General features: G+C 38.1%; 1 protein-coding gene across 2 annotated transcripts in view; it reads left to right on the top strand.

Annotated features, from left to right (window-relative positions):
• The window catches only part of ST6GALNAC3 (ST6 N-acetylgalactosaminide alpha-2,6-sialyltransferase 3), a 517,876-nt gene that overhangs the window by 11,668 nt on the left and 487,337 nt on the right, over positions 1-18,871 (top strand). The gene's annotated exons all lie outside the window — the stretch shown is intronic.

The following is an 18,871-nucleotide window of genomic DNA, read 5'->3' as shown; positions in this document are numbered from 1 at the left end:
TCGACAGTCTTCCAGATATTTGACAGATATTTACTAACTCACGACATTTCAGGATGAGCATTATTACTTTCACCTGACAGATGAGGAAACTGGTTCATATACTTAACTGCTTTCTAGTGCAAGAGCATTGTGGAATTCCATATCTCTGCTGCCTGTTTATTTATAGTCCGTGATTAAGAATGGGTTTTGCCTTTTTAAATGGTTGAAAAAAAAATCAAAATAAGAATGAAATTTCATGACATGCAAAAATATATGAAATTCAAATGTCAGTGCCCACAAAGAAGATTTATTGGAATACAGAGTACTTATGCATTTCCTATTGTCCACGTCTGCATCCATGCCACAGTGGCAGAGTTCGGAAGTGCACAGGTGGACTGTATGGTTCACAAAGCCTTAAATATTTTTTGTTTTTAATTTTTATTGCATTTATTGGGGTGGCATTAGTTAGTAAAATTGTTGCCTGACCAGCATGACTCAGTGGTTGAGCCTCGACCTATGAACCAGGAAGTCACAGTTCGATTCTCGGTCAGGGCACATGCCTGGTTTTCGGGCTGGCTCCCCATTTGGAGCATGCCGGAGGCAGCGAGTCAATGATTCTCTCTCGCATCATTTAGTTCCTCTCTCTCTCCTTCTCTATCTCTCTCCCTCACCCTTCCTCTCTGAAATCAATAAAATATATATTTAAAAAAAGAATTTGCATGTATAACAGGCTCCCAGGTGACTGTGGCCCACACTCTAAGTAGCCCTGCTACATATCATTCTGCTCAAAAGTTGTTGAGTTATGGAAGGCTTCATTTACACCCATGCATTCCCCAACAGCATTGACTAAACATTTAAGTCAACTTAGAAATTTATGTCAAGTGCTTTCTAATTGGCTCTGTAAGCATTGCAATTGTTTGATTTCTGCCTCTACTGTTTTTCATTGATGCCCAAGCTGTCTGATGTCATGGAGCTCCAGGCACCATGAACATCCAAACGCACGTGCCTCTGAGCCCAGCAGTGAGGGTTGGGGCAGAAATGAACCTCTCCGCAGTGGCATCCTTCCTGCACTTCTGGAAACTCATTTTTTTTTTCCAAATCAGTTTCAAAACCAGTTTATGATGGTTTATAAGCCAGGAAATTGGTTCCTGCTGATTGTATGTCAAACCCTTCCTTGTTCCATCGTCCCAGTTTCTTTGCTGACTAACAAGGAGACGGCTTCCGCAGTCTGTTGTTCTGGCTTAGGTCACAGAAGTGAATGCGTCAGTGCTCCAGTTTACTTAGTACTTTCTTAATTATTGGCTTAGGCAGTCAGATGTTTAAAAAGTCATTATTTAAGGATTAAGAATGGGGAGAGCAAAGATTGGTGAAAGGTGATAGCTTTTTTTTTTCTTTTTTCCCCTTCATGTTGATGATTCATAGTCTTGTTTGGGATTTTAATAAACAACAAAAAGGATTGGAAACCGCTGGCATAAAGAAGGAAATTAGTGTCTGAGGTTTTCCCCTTTGCTCTCTCCCGACTCTCTGTTTCTATGCTTTCATTTATTGTCCAGCCCATTTTTTCTGATTCCCCCCTTCATCTCTGGCCTCTGGACCTCTAGGCCTCTCCCCAATATAGGTGCTCTGGGGATCATTAGCTAGTAGGTCTAAAAAATTATAATCTAAGCGCTCTGGAAGGGAAGCCTTATTGAACCCTATCGCCAAGTAGAGAAAGCCCTCTTGTAGAGACCCAGGATAGAAGCCATCTCATCAGAGATTCATAGAAACTCAATTCTGTGCCTTGTATAAAATTATCGGCATGATGCTTATGCCAGCCCATCGATGCCATCCCGCATGCCTTGGCCATGTTGGCATGGAGGCTGACTTTACCATCACCGGTGCTTTCTCTTTTATGGCTGACCTTCTGGACATTGTCATTTTCCCTTCCTTTCTTCCCATTTCTAGGAGAACATTTATTCCCCAGAAGCTGCAAGTATCCGAACCACTGCCACCTTGAGCCTGCTGCCTTATTTATTGTTCCTCTGGTTCTTTCAGTTGGTTGTAGGAAGATTTCTCACTCCTACCTGGTTTGTATCACTTAATCATGTGTTCCCTGGCTCTTTTAATGTTTGTTTAATTTCACCATGCTGGTTAGCCCTGGCAACCTGGCTTATGGCTTGAGTTGAGCCAAGATTAATGCATGTGACTTCTGACTTGTTGGTAGGGTAAAGTTTGTTTTCCTCTCACCCACAGTTGACCCCAGCTATTGAAACCTAATTTAAGAAACGACAGCCAGCCGAAACCGGTTTGGCTTGGTGGATAGAGCATTGGCCTGCGGACTGAAAGGTCCCAGGTTCGTTTCTGGTCAAGGGTATGTACCTTGGTTGCGGGCACATCCCCAGCAGGGTGTGCAAGAAGCAGCTAATTGATGCTTCTCTCTCATTGATGTTTCTAACTCTCTATCCCTCTCCCTTCCTCTCTGTAAAAAATCAATAATATATGTATAAAAGAAACGACAGCCAAACTATAAATTACTCTAAATTTCTGTATTAGAACAATTGAAATTCTCTATATAGTTTTCTAGATTTTTATGGGTTAATGGGGTCTCTGTTTGACTTTTTTCTATCTTATCTTCAGTAAATTGAGACTTTTGAAGGGGAGTTCATTATTAAGTACTTGGAGAGAATCTAGGTATTATAGGTGAGAGGATGGGAAGAGGGAATGAAGGGAATTAAATGAAGATTTAATTTTATTTTAAGGGAAATTAGGGTTATATGAATAATAATATTGTAACTATAGCTTACATTTACCCAGTGCTTATAGTATTGTGTTGGGGCCTTATATTTTTGTATTATCATTTAATCCTTATAAGCTCATAATAGTATGAAGCAGATATTATTATAAATTACCATGTAGGTGAGGAAATTTAGGCTTATTTAAGTAACCTCTCTAAGGATGTACAACTATCAAAGGAGGAGGAAGAATATGAATGCAGAAGTTTAGCTAAAGTAAAATACACATAATAGAATATATTCCTATAGTAACACACAGGCAAACCTATTTGTAACTTGCCCAAAATAATAACTTTTATGATAAAATAACATTAGTAAACATTTTTCTGGGCACTAACTTTATGGAGGTACTACTAGTATCTTTAAGATATACACATGATTTCCTTTAATATTTAACAATTATATTAGAAAAATGCTATTACTCTCATATCTATTTCACCTGTGAGAAAACTCTGAGGCATAAAAAAAACTCAAGCTCTTTGCCCAAGGTCCAATGGTTAGTGAGCAGAAATGTGGTAATGTTATTTTTATAAATATTATTGTTAGTCATTAACATTCACTATATGCAGTAAAGCCTAGGTACTATTTTCAGCACTTTACACTTAATTAGCTATTTTAATCCCTATTTTCCAGATAAGGAAACTGAGTCAGAGAGTGGTTAAAGTTAGCGAACTATTTTTAGGAGTGATGAGATTCGAACCCAGGCAGTTTGGCTCTGCCGTCTGTGTATGTAACAAATGTGCACATGGCCACAACACTCCCGCCTCCCATTTTTGTTTTATTGTGCTGGTTTACCTCTTATTGCAGCTAATCACTTGGGACTATTGAAATCTTTTTCAATTGAAATCAACCCACTTCAAAGGAGCTTGTGGAAATAAAAAAAAAGATGGCTTGATTTTTGATTTGAGATAAACTGAATTTGAAAAATCTTTGAGGTTTTGTTTTTGTTATTTATTTGTTTGTTTGGCCTTTGAGGACTTTTGAATTAGAGTATGCTGAGTAGGACTCACTTGGGTCTTCAGAACTGGTGAAGTTACCTTCCTTGTGGACATGGCATTGGTGTTTGAGCTTGAGCACATCATTCTGTCTGGGTGGGGAATGCCAGGCAGTGTTTCCTCTCCACAGCACCCCCTGCTCTGCCCATCATTGCCTGTGCCCCTGGCTAACTCCACGGGGCAGCCAGAGTGATCTTTTCAGAAGTAAATCAGGTTATGGCAGTTCCATGACTAAACCTTTGGGTGGCCGATGGCTTTCCTTTTCACCTGGGACAAACTCCAAACTCCTTTCCGTGGCTCACAGTGCTCATGACCTTGCGTCATGCTTACTCTTGGGGGATCACCTCCTACACCTCAGTCCCCTGCGCATTGTTATTCCATCCACTTCTTGGACCATGTCAAGTCCATTATTGCTTTAGAGATGCAGAGCTGTTCGTTTTCCTGCCTGCCAAACCCTGCTGCCAGGTTCTTTTTGAGGATCTCTCTCCCCATCTTTCACGTCCCAACTTAAAATGCATTGCCCTGGGCAGGCCTTTGCTGATTTGGCCAATGACATAAAACTCTTCCTGGTGTCTTCTATTATGGTTCCCTGTTTATTGTGTGTGTAGCACTTTCCTAATATATGAGTTTTGGTTTTTTTTGTATTTGTTTGCTTATCTGCCAGTGCAAAGACTGAGATAAACTTATTTTGTTTATCACTATGTACCTAGCATCTAGCACAGGACAGTCGACAAACGAATGATTCAGTGAATCCATTTCAGGCAAAAAGAATAGCATGTGCAAATATATGGTGGCGTGAAGCAACAGTTATTTTGTAAGCCCCCGTCAGTTTGTACTGTTAAGGAAGAAATGATCAGCTTATAAAAGTTAAGAGCTTAGAAGTTAACGGTTTAAGTCAGTCACAGCCTGTATGTAGCATCGGGGAGTCTAACTTAGTTCTGACTAACTCCAAAATCGATGCTCTTATCCCCAGCCCTGACCCAGACATAACACTGTGCTATAGTCAGGGAATGCTAGGTAGGGACAGAGGTCTTTTAATATAGACCTTAAGTAAAAACACCTCTGGGGTTATGAACTGAAGCCTACTTTTTTATCTTGGGGTCTTTTCTCTTGTTAGAGATATATTTTGTTTCACCTGATAGATTTTTAAAAAATTTTTTTGTTAAGTGGTATAAACGTCAGTCTTTTGTAAACCCAATCAAAGTTAAATAGGGAAGTTCTATTTAAAGAACCTTGTTGCTAATCCCTTGGTAAAGTAAAGAATTATTCTGTAATTGGATATTAATACCTTAATTATTCTCTTTCATTATTTGACTTTGACTTTTAAAAAATAATAATGGCAAAGGATTTATTTTGTGCATTTTTTATGGGATTTTCTAATCTGATCCTCACAACAGCCCTGCAAGATGGATGCTATTATCATGACCTTTTCACAGAGGAGGAAACTGAGATGCATACAGACCAGATGAAGGGCTGGCTCCATGGCCTGCAACACGTGAGATCACAGGACCTGATGCTTAGACGCACTCCACGCTTGATTTAATGTTCTGCAGTTGTTGTCTATAAATGTATTTAATTTTGAACAAAGGGCTCTGCATTTTTGTTTTGCATGGGGTCTTGCAGTTATGTGGCTGGCCCTGCCCCAGTGAGTTGTCCAAGGTCACTTGATGGTGTGAGGCAGAGTCAGGATTCCAGCCCAGTCTGCCTGGCCTTAAGCTTCCACTCGTTCATTTACACTGAGTGGCCAGATTATTATGATCTCTGAACGCATAATAATCTGGCCACTCAGTGTATATATATATTTGTGTGTGTGTGTGTGTGTGTGTGTGTGTGTGTGTGTGTGTGTGTATTAGAGGCCCAGTGCATGAATTGGTGCCTGGATGAGTTCCAGCCAGCATGGGGAGGGGACATGGGCAGTAGGCCAGCCTGCCTGCTGGTCAAACTCCTGGTCGAGAGGACAATTTGCATATTAGCCTTTTATTATATAGGATATACACTGAGTGGCCAGATTATTATGTGTTCAGAGATCCTAATAATCTGGCCACTCTGTATGTTCTTTGGCTTCCCATATCCCATATTCCTAAAGCAAGTTCTCTCTATCTTCTTTCTCTTTGGGCCTATTTTTAACAATAGGTGGTTCGACTCATCTTTCTGTACTCCTTGGAATTTAGCTTTACTTGTTGGGCCGAGTGTCTGATACATTCAATTTCCCAGTTAAGTTTTGTAAGGGAGCAGTAGGGAAGATTTGAAGTTATGGCAAGAATTGCACATCCTTACCATAGTGAACAATGATAGCCTGAAAATAAATGAGAACGAAGTAACATATTTGTTCTCTACAGGTCTATTGGGGGGAAAAGAAAAGAGAGCTGCCAAAGCATAGGAAAGAAAGACAGTCCCTCAACCCTGTTTATCTGCATGTGGTGCTCTGTGGACTGGTGACAATTACCGCATACCGTTTCATGGACTGTTTTAGGAGAAGCTGCTTTTCAGCCTATCAAGGGTTGCTGTAAAGGGGATTATAGAAAGATAGGAGAAATTTTCTAACATGTTGGCAAAAAATCGTCCCTCGTGGTCTGTCTTGGGCTAGAACCTGAGACTCCTGAGGGAGTTCTTTCTCAGCATTTCCTGAGACTTTTCTGTGAGGAGGCAGAAATGGGGTTGGAAGGAATTAAGGGCATAAGTGTAGTCATCACAGGGCACCGGGCTCTGACAGCGGTGGGCATTGGCCCCCGGGGTCCCAGGAAGGCTGCTATTTTAAAAGGAGTCTAGGAAGCTTAGGGGAATTATCCCGATGGAGAAGCGGTGGAGAAGCGAGAGTGTCTTAGAAGAGGAAGAGTCCTAGAGGGAGGGAGCGGCGAGAACAAAAGCATGGAGCTGAGGGGATCAGGGCTGAATGAACTACAACTATTTGGCTCTGGCGGAGGTGTTGGAGATGATATGGGAGAGGTAGATGGTGACCAAATACTACTGATGAACGTTAGAGTGCAGATGTATAGCCCAAAATCAGGGGCAATGATGATAATAGGTAACATTTCTTTTATTGAGGTTTCTTTATAAGTTATACATATCCATGTGATCTCTGGCCACATGTACACCTGTAAGAGTGACACGGTGTGCATACCCAGGGTCATCGATGAGTCCATGAGACAAATGGGGACTCTGGAGCCAGTCGGGGTCCTCATTCTGTCATTTAGGACACCGGGATCTGGGGGCAGGTAGCAGTCATTTTGAACCTTTGTTTTCTTTGTTTCTAAATGAGGCTGAATAGTCATGTCTCCTCACTCTTTGTTGTCGGGAACAATATGAAGTAAGACTATATACTTATGTTTATTGTTTAATGTCTCTAATGTAAGAAATTTTATTTATTACTTTACTTTTTTTTTTTTTTCATCATTCATGGCAACTTTATATATCATTTCAAAGTTGGAGCGGTGGAGGCAGACTGGCTCATTAGTTGCCTTTTAGGAAGACGGGGTAATTCAGGACAAGAAAGGGAGGCAGGGAGGCTGGGAGGATGCCAGTTTTCTCCAGACAGCCTTCTAGTGAAGTGTGATTGGACACATCACTTACCTCTCCGAGCTTCAGTTTCTCCTAGAAAATGAAGACAGTCCGGCCTGTATAGCTCAGTGGTTGAGTGTCGACCTATAAACCAGGAGGTTATGGTTCAATTCCCAGTCAGGTCGATCGGCAGTGTGGGGTGAGCAGGAGGCAGCTGATCAATGATTCTCTCTCACCATTGATGTTTCTGTCTCACTCCCTCTGAAATCAGTAAAACATTAATATTAAAAAAAAAAAAAAACAACCACAAAAAGAAAATGAAGATGAAACTTACTTATAAAGACTACCACGAAGGAGTTTTAATGAGATATTTGATATAAAGTGTGTGGCACATAGAAACTGTTCAATAAATAACTGTAACTGTTTTATTTTATTTATTTATTTTTAAAATATATTTTATTGATTGTTTGTGGGTGTTTTTTTTTTACAGAGAGGAAGAGAGAGGGATAAAGAGCTAGAAACATCTATGAGAGAGAATCATTGATCAGCTGCCATTTGCACACCTCTTACTGGGGATGTCCCCGCAACCAAGGTACATGCCCTTGACTGGAATCGAGCCTGGGACCCTTCAGTCCTCAGGCCGATGCTCTATTCATTGAGCCAAACCGGTTTCGGCTAATTGTTTTATTTTTTTAAAGAAAGGAGTTAGTGTTCCAGTGTTCAGAGGAGGGAGGCTAAGAGCGTAAGAGATGTTTATACAGTTTCCCCCCCCCCCTCTCATCTCCTCCTCACCGACACCCTGCTGCCCCCATCTCCAGCCACTCTCTCCCCTCAGAGCAGAATGGAATTGTGTATCTTATAAACGTGGTGCAGCCTCTGCCATAGGGCCCCAGAAGTGCCCTCCTAACACTCTGGCAAATGAATCAAAACTCTAGTGGTGAGGGGTATTGCTTCCATCCCCTCCTCTGAGGAGGGTGCCAACTCTGACTGGTGACCTCATCCAGGAGATTGGAGGGGCCCGGGCCGCTGGTGGAGGGCTTGGTCACCTAGGTGACATCTACCTGTGCAGATGACAAAGGGACCCACACCACCACTGACTCCTGCAGACGTATATCAAGTGATGGGGGAGGTGGAAAGAAATAATTTTCTCTTGAAATGAGGTAGATGCGGTGTTAATTTCCTTTGACTGACAGTTTTCTGTTTTCAGGGGAGCAGGATGAAGATTAAACTTTAATTTTTGCCTGTGAATACTCAGTTCGTGAACCTGGCAAGCCTCGGAAGAATAAAACAGTCCTGGCGCCAGACTTTTGGGCTTCTTGTCTTTTCAGCAGCTTATTGCATTTATTTTTACTGCTTCGGGGGATTAGAAAATAGTCTCTGAAGGCTATTTCTTAAATGACTTGGAATATTAATGCAGAAAACTTGCTGTTGGACAATACAGTGAATACTGTAGCTTTGTCTCTAATTGGCTAATGGGTCTTTCACTCCCTAAAGTCTTTATTTTTTTTTTAAACCTTTTCTTTACTGTGAAAGATAACACATATTAAGAAAATTCATAAGACAATGAAGTAGGCCTGTGGTTTATTATATAGTGAATATGTTGTGCTTGTGACTGATCCTGAGGGGAAGACAGAGCATGGCCTGTGTCCCAGAAGCACTCCTACTTCTTCCCAGTCCTCACCTGTCACCCTCTCCCCCACCAAGGAGACTCTAATCTTGACTTTATAAAGAGAAGCAAAGAAGTTATTACTACAATTTTTGTCATCTAATCTTTAGTGTTATACTGTTAAACACCTTTATTTTGTATCTGTTTGGAATTTCCATATATTGTAGATGGAGTCATACAGTCAAGTTCTGCTTTTTTTTTTTTTTTTTAAACCGACACTTTGTTAGTGAAGTTCATGCCTGTGGTGGTATGCCATTTATTTATTTTATTTGCTGTATTATCTGAATATGTTACAATTTAGTGAATTTCTTGACCATTGATGGATGTTTATAGTTTTTAACTATTTTAAATCATGATGTATGGACCTTCTTGCACATGTGTCTTGAGGTCATAGCACTCATTTCTATTGGTTGTGTGCCTGGGAGTGGAATTGCTAGGGCATAAAATATCTATCTTTGGCTTTAGTGATGTTAAAGGATTTTTTTTTAAAGTACAGTTATTACTCTCATACAAGAATAAAATGAACAACTGTCAAAGGTTTCATTGGACTCATTAATGAGGGAATAAAAAAGGTATTACAACTGGTTTGAAGAATAAAAGACCCATCCATATCCTATGAAATGAATTTATGAGCAGATGCAAAATATATCTATCCACAAGGCTATAAAAATTCACTAACACCGTTAATTTGCATTTCTGTGGACAAGAAGCACTTGTATTATTATCAGCGTTTTGCAATTTAAACAGTTGTAGAATAGCTCAAAGACAAGGAAAGAAAGGCAGGATAACATGAAAGGGTGCACGGGACTCTTTCTTCCTTATTTGTAGTCTTCCTGATTTTTCCTGGCAGTTGATGATTCCAAATTGCCTTCCCAGGTGGTGGTTTCAGAGTAGTCCCTCACTAGCAGTGCACCAGAGTCCCTGCTGTTCCATATCCTGGATGGCAGTTGGTATTGTTGGAATGTTATCTTGGCTAATTTGGGTAGGTGGCCAGTGGTATATTTTTGCGGTTTTATTTTGCATATTTGTGATTCAGAATGAGGGTGAGTATTTTTTCAGATGTTTGTTGGCTATTTGACTATCCTCTTGTGTGATTCTCCCATTTTATTTTATTTTTTTAAAATATATTTTATTGATTTTTTACAGAGAGGAAGGGAGAGAGATAGAGAGCTAGAAACATCGATGAGAGAGAAACATTGACCAGCTGCCTCTTGCACAACCCCTACAGGGGATGTGCCCGCAACCAATGTACATACCCTTGACCGGAATCGAACCCGAGACCTTTCAGTCCACAGACTGACGCTCTACCACTGAGCGAAAACGGTTTCGGCTGATTCTCCCATTTTAAAAAATTTGGGTTACATGTCTTTTTCCTGTTCCTTAGTAGGAATTCTTCATGTATGTATTCTAAATATTCTCTATATATTCTATAAATGTTATGTATTTTTCAATTAATTACATGTGTTGCAGAGATCATCTCCCACACTTTGGCTTGCATCTCCATTCTTTTACTATGTTTTTTAATGGGCACATTAATTTTAAAAAAGCCCACTTTATTATTTTTTTATTTTATAGTTAATGATTTTAAAATATCTCCTTATGAAGTCTTTCACTGCACTGATTTCTCAAAAATATTAACTTCTAGAAACAATATTATTCTGCATTTTAAATTTAGATCTAAAAACCATTTAGATTTTTCTGTATGACATCTCCCCACCCCCATTATGGTAACCAATTTTCCTGGCACCAATCATTAAAAAGACTTCCTTTTACTCTGCTTGGTAGTAGTATGTTTGTCAAACACAAGTGTTTATATATGTTTGGGACAGTTTCTGGGCTTTTTGTTAAATTCCACACATTTGTTTGAATATTTTTACAAGAGCACCACACTGTAGTGTTTTTATAATAAGTTTTATAGTAAGTCTTTATTTCTGGGAGAGCTGTTCCTTCCACCATACTATTGGTCTTTAAGGCTCTGTTAGCCTTTTATATTTGCTTTTGAATTTTAGAATTATCTCATCAATTTCACAAAAATTGTGAAATTTTATTTATGGTTTTTAGGATTGTATTAAATCCCTAGAAATGTCATTCCTAGGTATTTATCCAGGCGAAATGAAAACATATGTCCCCAAAGACACATGTGCATTAATATTTATAGCTCTTTATTCATAACTGCTCCATACTAGAAAGAACAATATTTTTATATAATGTAAAACTACTAAGCAATGAAAAGGAATGAATCATTGAAACACTCGACACCATGGATGAATCTCAAAAACATTACATTGAGCAAAAGAATCCAGACACGAAAGAATACATACTATGTGATTTCGTAACAACCACAGCTAACTCAGTATTGATAAATTTCAAATCAGAGGTTGAGTAGAGTAGGGGGTGAAGGAAATTAGGGTGGTGAGTTGCATAGAGTTATCTTATTTGGGTAGTGAGTATAGAGGTCATCAAACCATAACCTAAATATGTGTATGTTTGATGGTATTTTGGTTATGTTTCTCTTTTTTTTTTTTTTTTTTTTTTTTTAAAGTCTCCATTAACTCTAAAGATCTGTTTGGGAAGAACTAACATGCATATTTACAAATTAAATATTTTATATTTAATTTTATATCTATAAATATTTTATATAGCTCTACATATTATTGCCTTTAAATTCTCTCAGAAATATTTTGTTTTCTATCTAAAGATCTTTCACATCTTTTTAAGAATTATTCTTAGGCTTATTCGCAGATATTCATGAGTATCTTTTATGTTATTACCAGTATGAAAGTAACTTTTTAAAAATTTATTTTGTTTCTAACTGGTATATCAATACGTAGTTCATGTTTGTTTATTTTTATTTTCTCTCTCCAGGATTCTTGCTAATCTCATTATTTGTCATTTATCTGTAAACTTTTTTTTTTTTGGGGGGGGATTTTTATATCCTTCAACATATCTGCTAAAAATGAACCTGAAGAATGTTATGCTATACAAAATAAGTCAGAAAAAGTTAAGAACCATATGATTTCACTCATATGTGGGATATAAAATTGAAACTCATGGATACAGACAGCAGTATGGTGGTTACCAGCAGGAAATGGGGTGGGGAGGATAATAAAAGGTAAAAGGAGCTAAACATGTGGTGATGGAATATGATTTGACTTTGAGAGTGGGAACACAATGCAGTGTACAGATCATGGATCATAGAAATCTACACTTGAAAACTATGTAATCTTATTAACCAATGCCACCCCAATAAATTTAATTAAAAATTGTTTCATAAATAAAAAAAATAAAAAAAGGAGTATTTTCTAATTTCTATTAGAGATTTTCTAGCAATCATTTTGTTGATTTTTAGCTCTATTATTGTGAATAAAAAACAGATTCTGATTTTAGTACTTAAAAAATATATATATATATTTAGAATTGTTTGGTTTCATAGCACACGTGGTCCATTTTTGTACATGTTTCTTATGTGCTCAAAAATAATGTTTATTCTCTAGTTGTTCTATTTGTTTATTGGGTCAGACTTGCTGTTTCTGTTCTTCAAATTTTCCTGTAACTGACTTCTTCTGTCTTGTTTGACTTACAGGTTTCTGAGAGAGGTGTGCTCAAATGCTATACTATGATTTTAGACCTGTCTTATTCTTATTTTCTCTCAATTTTACCTCTACATGTTTTGGAACTTGTTATTACATACATAGCAATTTGAAGTTGGTATATCTTATTGGTGAATTGAGTCTTTTGACATTATGAAGTGATTGTCCATAAACCCAGAAAGAGTTTTTACTATAAAATACACTTTGTCTGGTAATAGTAAAACCATACCAGCTTTCTGTTAGTTAGTACTATTTGCCTAGTATATCATTTAAAAAGTATTTTTCTTCCTCACATTTTTATATCCTTATGTTTTAGATCTGTCTCTTGCATTTTGCCAGGTTTGACAACCTTTATATTTAATTGTTGGAACTTTTAAATGTATTTACACAAACATTACTAGAAATTTACTATCATATATAATGTAACATAAATGTCTGTCACATAAATGTTCTACGTTGTTAATTTTCTTCCCTTATTTTGAATGGAATTTGTTTGCTTTTTTTTTTTTTTTTTTTTTTTTTTACCATTCTACCTTTTCTCTCTATTAATTTGGAAGTTTTCATTCTTTTATTTTTATTTTGATGATTATATTAGAGATTTAAATATACATTCTCGATTTAGGCCTCAGAACACTAACACCATTTATGTCTCTCTTGACTTACGTTGTTGTTGTTGTTGTGTTTTTACCTGGTACATTTTAAATGTCCAATATATCATTATTGTTTACACAATCATTACTTAAATTTTGACTTGCTCATGTATTTATTCTGTTCTTTGCTCTTCACTTATCTTGTATAATCGATCTTCCATCTGAGGTTACTCTCTTTTGTCTGAAGAACAAGTACTCTTCAGTATTTCCTTTATTGTAGGTCTGCTAGTGATAAATTCTTCCCGTTTTTGTTTTGTTGAAATGTCTTTATTTCACCATCATTCTTAAGTATATTTTCTCTGGGCATAGAATTCTAGGTTGTCAATTATGTTCTTTCAGCATTTTGAAGAATTTGCTTACTCTTGGCTTCCCTTTTTTTCCTTTGGCAGATTTTACGTTTTTGGCTTTGTGCTGTTTGTCAGTTTTATAACATGCTTAGATGAAGTTTTCATTTTATTTATCCCACTTGGGGTTTCTAGGTCTGCTCGTCTTAGCTGCTTCTAATGCCAGATACCATTCTTCAGTTTTGAAAAGTTCTCAGCTATAATTTTGTCAAATTTTGCTTTGCCCTAGCCACTTTCTTCTCCTCCTTTGACTATAAATACTTATATTTAGTTTATTAATTACTTGGGCTTAATTACCTTCTTGCTATATTGCTTAGGGCATTTTCATTCTTTTGTCTTTCTGTGCTTCATGATAGTTATTCTGATTTCTAATTCCCATTTCAGCTAATATGTTTTTAGGTTTAAAATTTAAATTTGGTTCTCTCTCTCTTCTCTCTCTCTCTCTCTCTCTCTCTCTCATTTTCCATTTATCTTAATTTCTTAGGGCATTTGTAGTAATTTATGAAATAACTAAAAACTGGATGGCTTAACACAACAGAAGTTTATTCTGCCACAGTTCTGAAATCAATGTGCCGGCAGGGCACACTGTCTCCAGATGCTCCCTTCCTTGCCTCTTTCATCTCCTAGTGGCCATCAGTGCTCCTTGTTTAGTGACCACGTCTCTCGCTGCTCCACTTCAGATTGCCTTCTCCTCTGTGTCTGTCTTAAAACTCCCTCTTCTGAGGATACGTGAGCTTGCGTTAGGGCTTACCCGGATAATCCAGGACAAACTCCTTCTTTCAGCATCTGTAATTTAGTCAGATCTTTTCCCATATCAGGGAGTATTCCTTCCTTTGCCACATAAGGTAATATCCATGGGTCCCAGGGATTCAAACATGGACGTATCTTTTGTGGGGCCATTATTCAGCCCACTGTACCATTCTATACTGAAATTATCAATCTTATAATTTTATCTTTTTACACATAGTAAAACTTTTAAGAAAAAAAGTCTGTTTCAGATAATTCCAAATCTGTAGCCCTGTGGGTCTCTTTGCTATCTCTGTTGTTTCTACTGTTTTTTACTTACATCTTGTCTCGTCATGTGCTTGTTATTTCTAATTGTGTTATGTTTGCACAGTTGTTTACAGATGTAACTTGAAGTCAATGTTACCCAACTCTAGAGGGATTTACATATGCTTCTGCAAGTACTTGGAGCATCAGCGCTCTAGATTCAGAGATTAGGAGGATTTGAAGGTAAATCATGGTCCTCTGCAGGGGCCTGTTAGCTTTCTGTTCTCTCTTCCTGCTAGGGTGCATGCATCTCTTTGGAGACCTTAACCCAGACAAATGGTATGCTCAGGCCTATTTCCTCATTCTCAGCAGACTGTGAACACAAATTTATATTCCCCTGGCCCCTCAAAGAGAGAAAACACAGAGAGAAAACAGCTTCAAAATGTCATCTGGGTTGCCTTCCCTTCATCTTCACTTGATTCTTCTCCCCATTTCTTTCCTTCCCCCCAATTTTGTTGTCTTTGGATGTTTTAAAACATTTCATCTATTTTTAAATTATCTTTGATGGGAAGGCTTATTTAACATAGTGGGTTATTATTATATTAGAAGCAGGAGTCTTCCTTAAGTTTTTTTCATTCCTCTAAATTTTTTATGATGGAAAAGTTAAAACATCCAAAAAGTAGAGAGAGAAAAGTGCAAAGAATCCTCTTTCTCTCATTACCCAAATTCAATTATTATCAAGGTTTTATTACATACTAGAGGCCTGGTGCACAAAATTCATGCACTTGGGGGGGGGGTCCCCCTCTCACAGTCTGGGAAACCCACGACCAATCTTCCCAAAAAGGTAGGCCCCACCCACCCAGCTGCGGCTCCTCAATGCATTGCCCCCACAGAGGGAGGCCCAGGCTATGTGAATCAATGCCAGTCAATGGCCTGGGCCTCCCTCTTTGTTGTGATTTTGGAGCCCCCCAATCAATTCCCCCACTGGCCAGTGGCCTGGGCCTCTCTCTGCAGGGCAATCATGGGGCGCTGACCAGGCCTTACACCCAATTACCTTGCACCCACCTTGACTGGCCTGGTGCCAATGAGTGTGATAGCGTGGTTATCTCGAAGGATGTCCAGATGGTCATTCTGCTGTTTGGTCATTTGATCAATTTGCATATTACACTTTTATTATTATTGATGCTTGGATATTTTCATGTCATATAAGAAGTTACAAAGTGGGATTTAAGATTGTATATCAACTCTAGCCATCCATTCACCTGAAGTCCAGCATCAGAGACAGGACTTTTGCTTTGGTCACTGCTATGTCCCCAGCTTCAGGCACAGGCTGGACTAGTTTGTGCTCCATGATGAGCTGTTGTTGAAGAATAGGATTCTCTGTAGAACCACAAACCATTTGAAGCTAGAAGAGGTTTTAGCCTGTCATATAGAAACCAATTTATAGATGGAGATAACAGGATCCTGAGATCTGAGAAGTGCTCAAGGTCAGACAGGTGTATAGCAGAGTCAGACCAAGGTCTTAGCTCAGGGCTCTTTCTACTTTTCTCCACTCCCTCCTCACTTTGCTGGCTTGTTTAACCACCACTTTTTCTTTCCTGATAACACTGAAGTTTAAAAGCATTTCATTACAAGTGTGATGATATAATATGGCATTAAGACACGACAAGGCAAGTTTTATTGGCCATTACTACTTGCCTCAAGTGAGTGGTGAAGCCTTTGACCACTCGGGGCATATATTAATAGCCCCATAAAACACATCCTGGATTGCTGGTGCTATTATCATCTGGCTATTATATTTCCTAAAATTATTGTACAAATGTCACTTATACACTTTTCTTACTTTTTTATTTTTTTATTTTTATTAAACAGGAGATTAGCCTTCTTTTATGAAAGACAGTTCTTCACTTGCTGGAGAAAATAGAATTGTCAGGTGACTAGGAGAGACTATGAGCTTTGGAATCAGATCTGTGCTCAGGGGTTTGCTCTACTACTTTCTAGCTCTGTGGCATTAGGCAAGTTTCTTAACCTTTTTGAACTTTAGTTTTTTCTTATGTTAACTAACAAAAATAATACTTGTTTCTTAGTGTTCATTTATACACACATGAACTCATATATTTGTATATATATGTGTGTATATATATATATATATGTGTGTGTGTGTGTGTGTGTGTATATATATATATATATATATATATATATATATATATATATATTTAATCATCTAGTTTAGTGCTTTGAACATAGTAAGCAGTTAATAAATCATATATTATTCTTGTGATGAATGCAGATGGGATTTTTTTAATTAGTCAATTTATTTGTAATATTAAAAAATGGCTCATAACTTTAACATGAATTTAAAATTTGTGTTAATAAAAGAGCTAACATGGGTGGAACATTTTCTATGTTTCAGGATTTGTATGAAGTGCTTTAAATGTACTGTTTCACTTAATCCCCACTTTATGAGATTCATGCTATTATTTTCCCTTACAGGAGAGGAAATTGTGATATTAAATAATTTGGGATTTCCAAGCTGGTCAGAGACAGAGCTCACACTAAGCCCCGTGTTCCCATTGCCTGTGATTTTAACTATTCCACTGTACCGCATCGCTCCAGAGTGTCTTGAGTTCACAGTGAAGCCAGGAAGTTCACAGAAAGGAAAATGTGTCTGATGAAAGTTAACATTGAATGGGGAGAATTTGATTAGGAAAATGTTGCTGATGGCTCTTTCTAATTTGGAATTTGTCACCAGCCCGATAGAGGGCTTGGCTGATAGTCTGCACTGGTGCTAATTTTGAAGGTGGTAATGTGTAAACAAATGAATCATATCAACAAAAGGAATGTTGAGTCTATGTAAGTACATAACTTACACACCCCCAGCATTTTACCACTTCTCTGCACACAATATTCCATGTAAATTGTTCTAATGTGTTCATGATCACAGATCATTCAAGTGATCTCTGTTTTTAATGTAATACAGTTGCAGTGGTGGACATTTGTTTCTTACTTCCTTACCATCTCCTCTTTTCCTAATAGCGTCTAAATAATCCTTTTGGGAACTAACACCTTCTTCCATAGAATTTGGAAGAGATGGGCCCTGATTGGCATTGACCCATCTTCTGAAGACCATCCTCCTTGTGCAGCGGTGGGCAGACTTCAGTCAGGCCTTACTAATAACACATAACATTTTCCTGGTCTATGTTGACGAATTCAGTCCTGGGCATGTGCCCTAGGTTGGTTGAATCAGAGTGAAGCCCAGGACTTTTCTCTGATGGCTGAAGAAAGAGAAAATTTCTCTTGTTCAGAATGGTTTGGGCTGCCTAGGTGAGGCCTGGAACTGCTTCAGCCACTTTGCTCCCATGCGGGAAGCCAGCTAAAGGATGAGGCAGACATAAGGAGGAGGTGAAAGAATTAAAGAGAGACTGAGTTAGAGTAATGATCAAACCATCTCTAATGTCTGTCCTACTGCTGGACTTTTTTGTTACATGAACTAATACATTTCTTTTGTTGTCTAAGCCAATTTAAGTTGGGTTTCCTGTTTCATGCACTTAAATTGATTCTAATAGATAAAATTGCATTGTATACTTTTTCTGTAATTTGGAATTTACAGTAATAGAGATGGGACCCCCCCCCCCCCCACATCAATAATTGCATTAAGTATCGTTTAACTATTAAGGCAAAACTACTTGGCAGAAAGCAATGTTGACTACGTTCTTGAGTTCTCCATAGCCTCTTGAGATGTCATGGGTAATTTTCAATGTGTTATACTACAGATCTTCTTCGTAAGCCTGTCCCCTATGGTTCTCTTTCTGGTTCACCCAGTGATGTGACAATTGTAACCCTCATTTCCCCCCATTTGAAAATATTGTAATGGTACCTACTTTATTTTGGGACTGTAAGGACTAAATGAGCTGATTTATATAAAGTATTTAGCTACAGCATCTGTATTTATATAAAGTATTTAGCCACATAGTGAATACTTAATGAGTGTTATTTGCCACTATTATTGGTATTATTGTAGTATTTATTGTACTTATTAACAGATCACTCTCTTTCAGAGCAAATCTTTGTTTCCTCTATAGTCCTCATCCTTTAAAAAATGACCTGAACAATGTTGATTAGGACAAGAGGTACAGACAGAGCAGGGTTTTGCTAAGTCTATAAAGTGATGTAGGAGACTGCGCCATTTCCCATCCTTCTCTGTTCTTCCAGACATTGAGTGAGTCTTGATCTGTGCTCGGGGACCAGTGGTGTGTCTGGGATGACTGTGTCCTCCCGGTGAACTGTTGATGGTCTTGGGGGGCTCTGAGCAGGTATCACATGGTACAGTCCAGTTCCTTGTGAGCTGAAGTCATCATGTTGCTTCGTCAGGAGGAGGCAGAGCAATA

This window comes from Pipistrellus kuhlii, unplaced genomic scaffold (assembly GCF_014108245.1).
Source record: "Pipistrellus kuhlii isolate mPipKuh1 unplaced genomic scaffold, mPipKuh1.p scaffold_m20_p_2, whole genome shotgun sequence".
NCBI classification, from domain to species: Eukaryota; Metazoa; Chordata; class Mammalia; order Chiroptera; family Vespertilionidae; genus Pipistrellus; species Pipistrellus kuhlii.
Note: the sequence above shows the minus strand (reverse complement) of the source record. Positions and strands in the feature narration are given on the sequence as shown.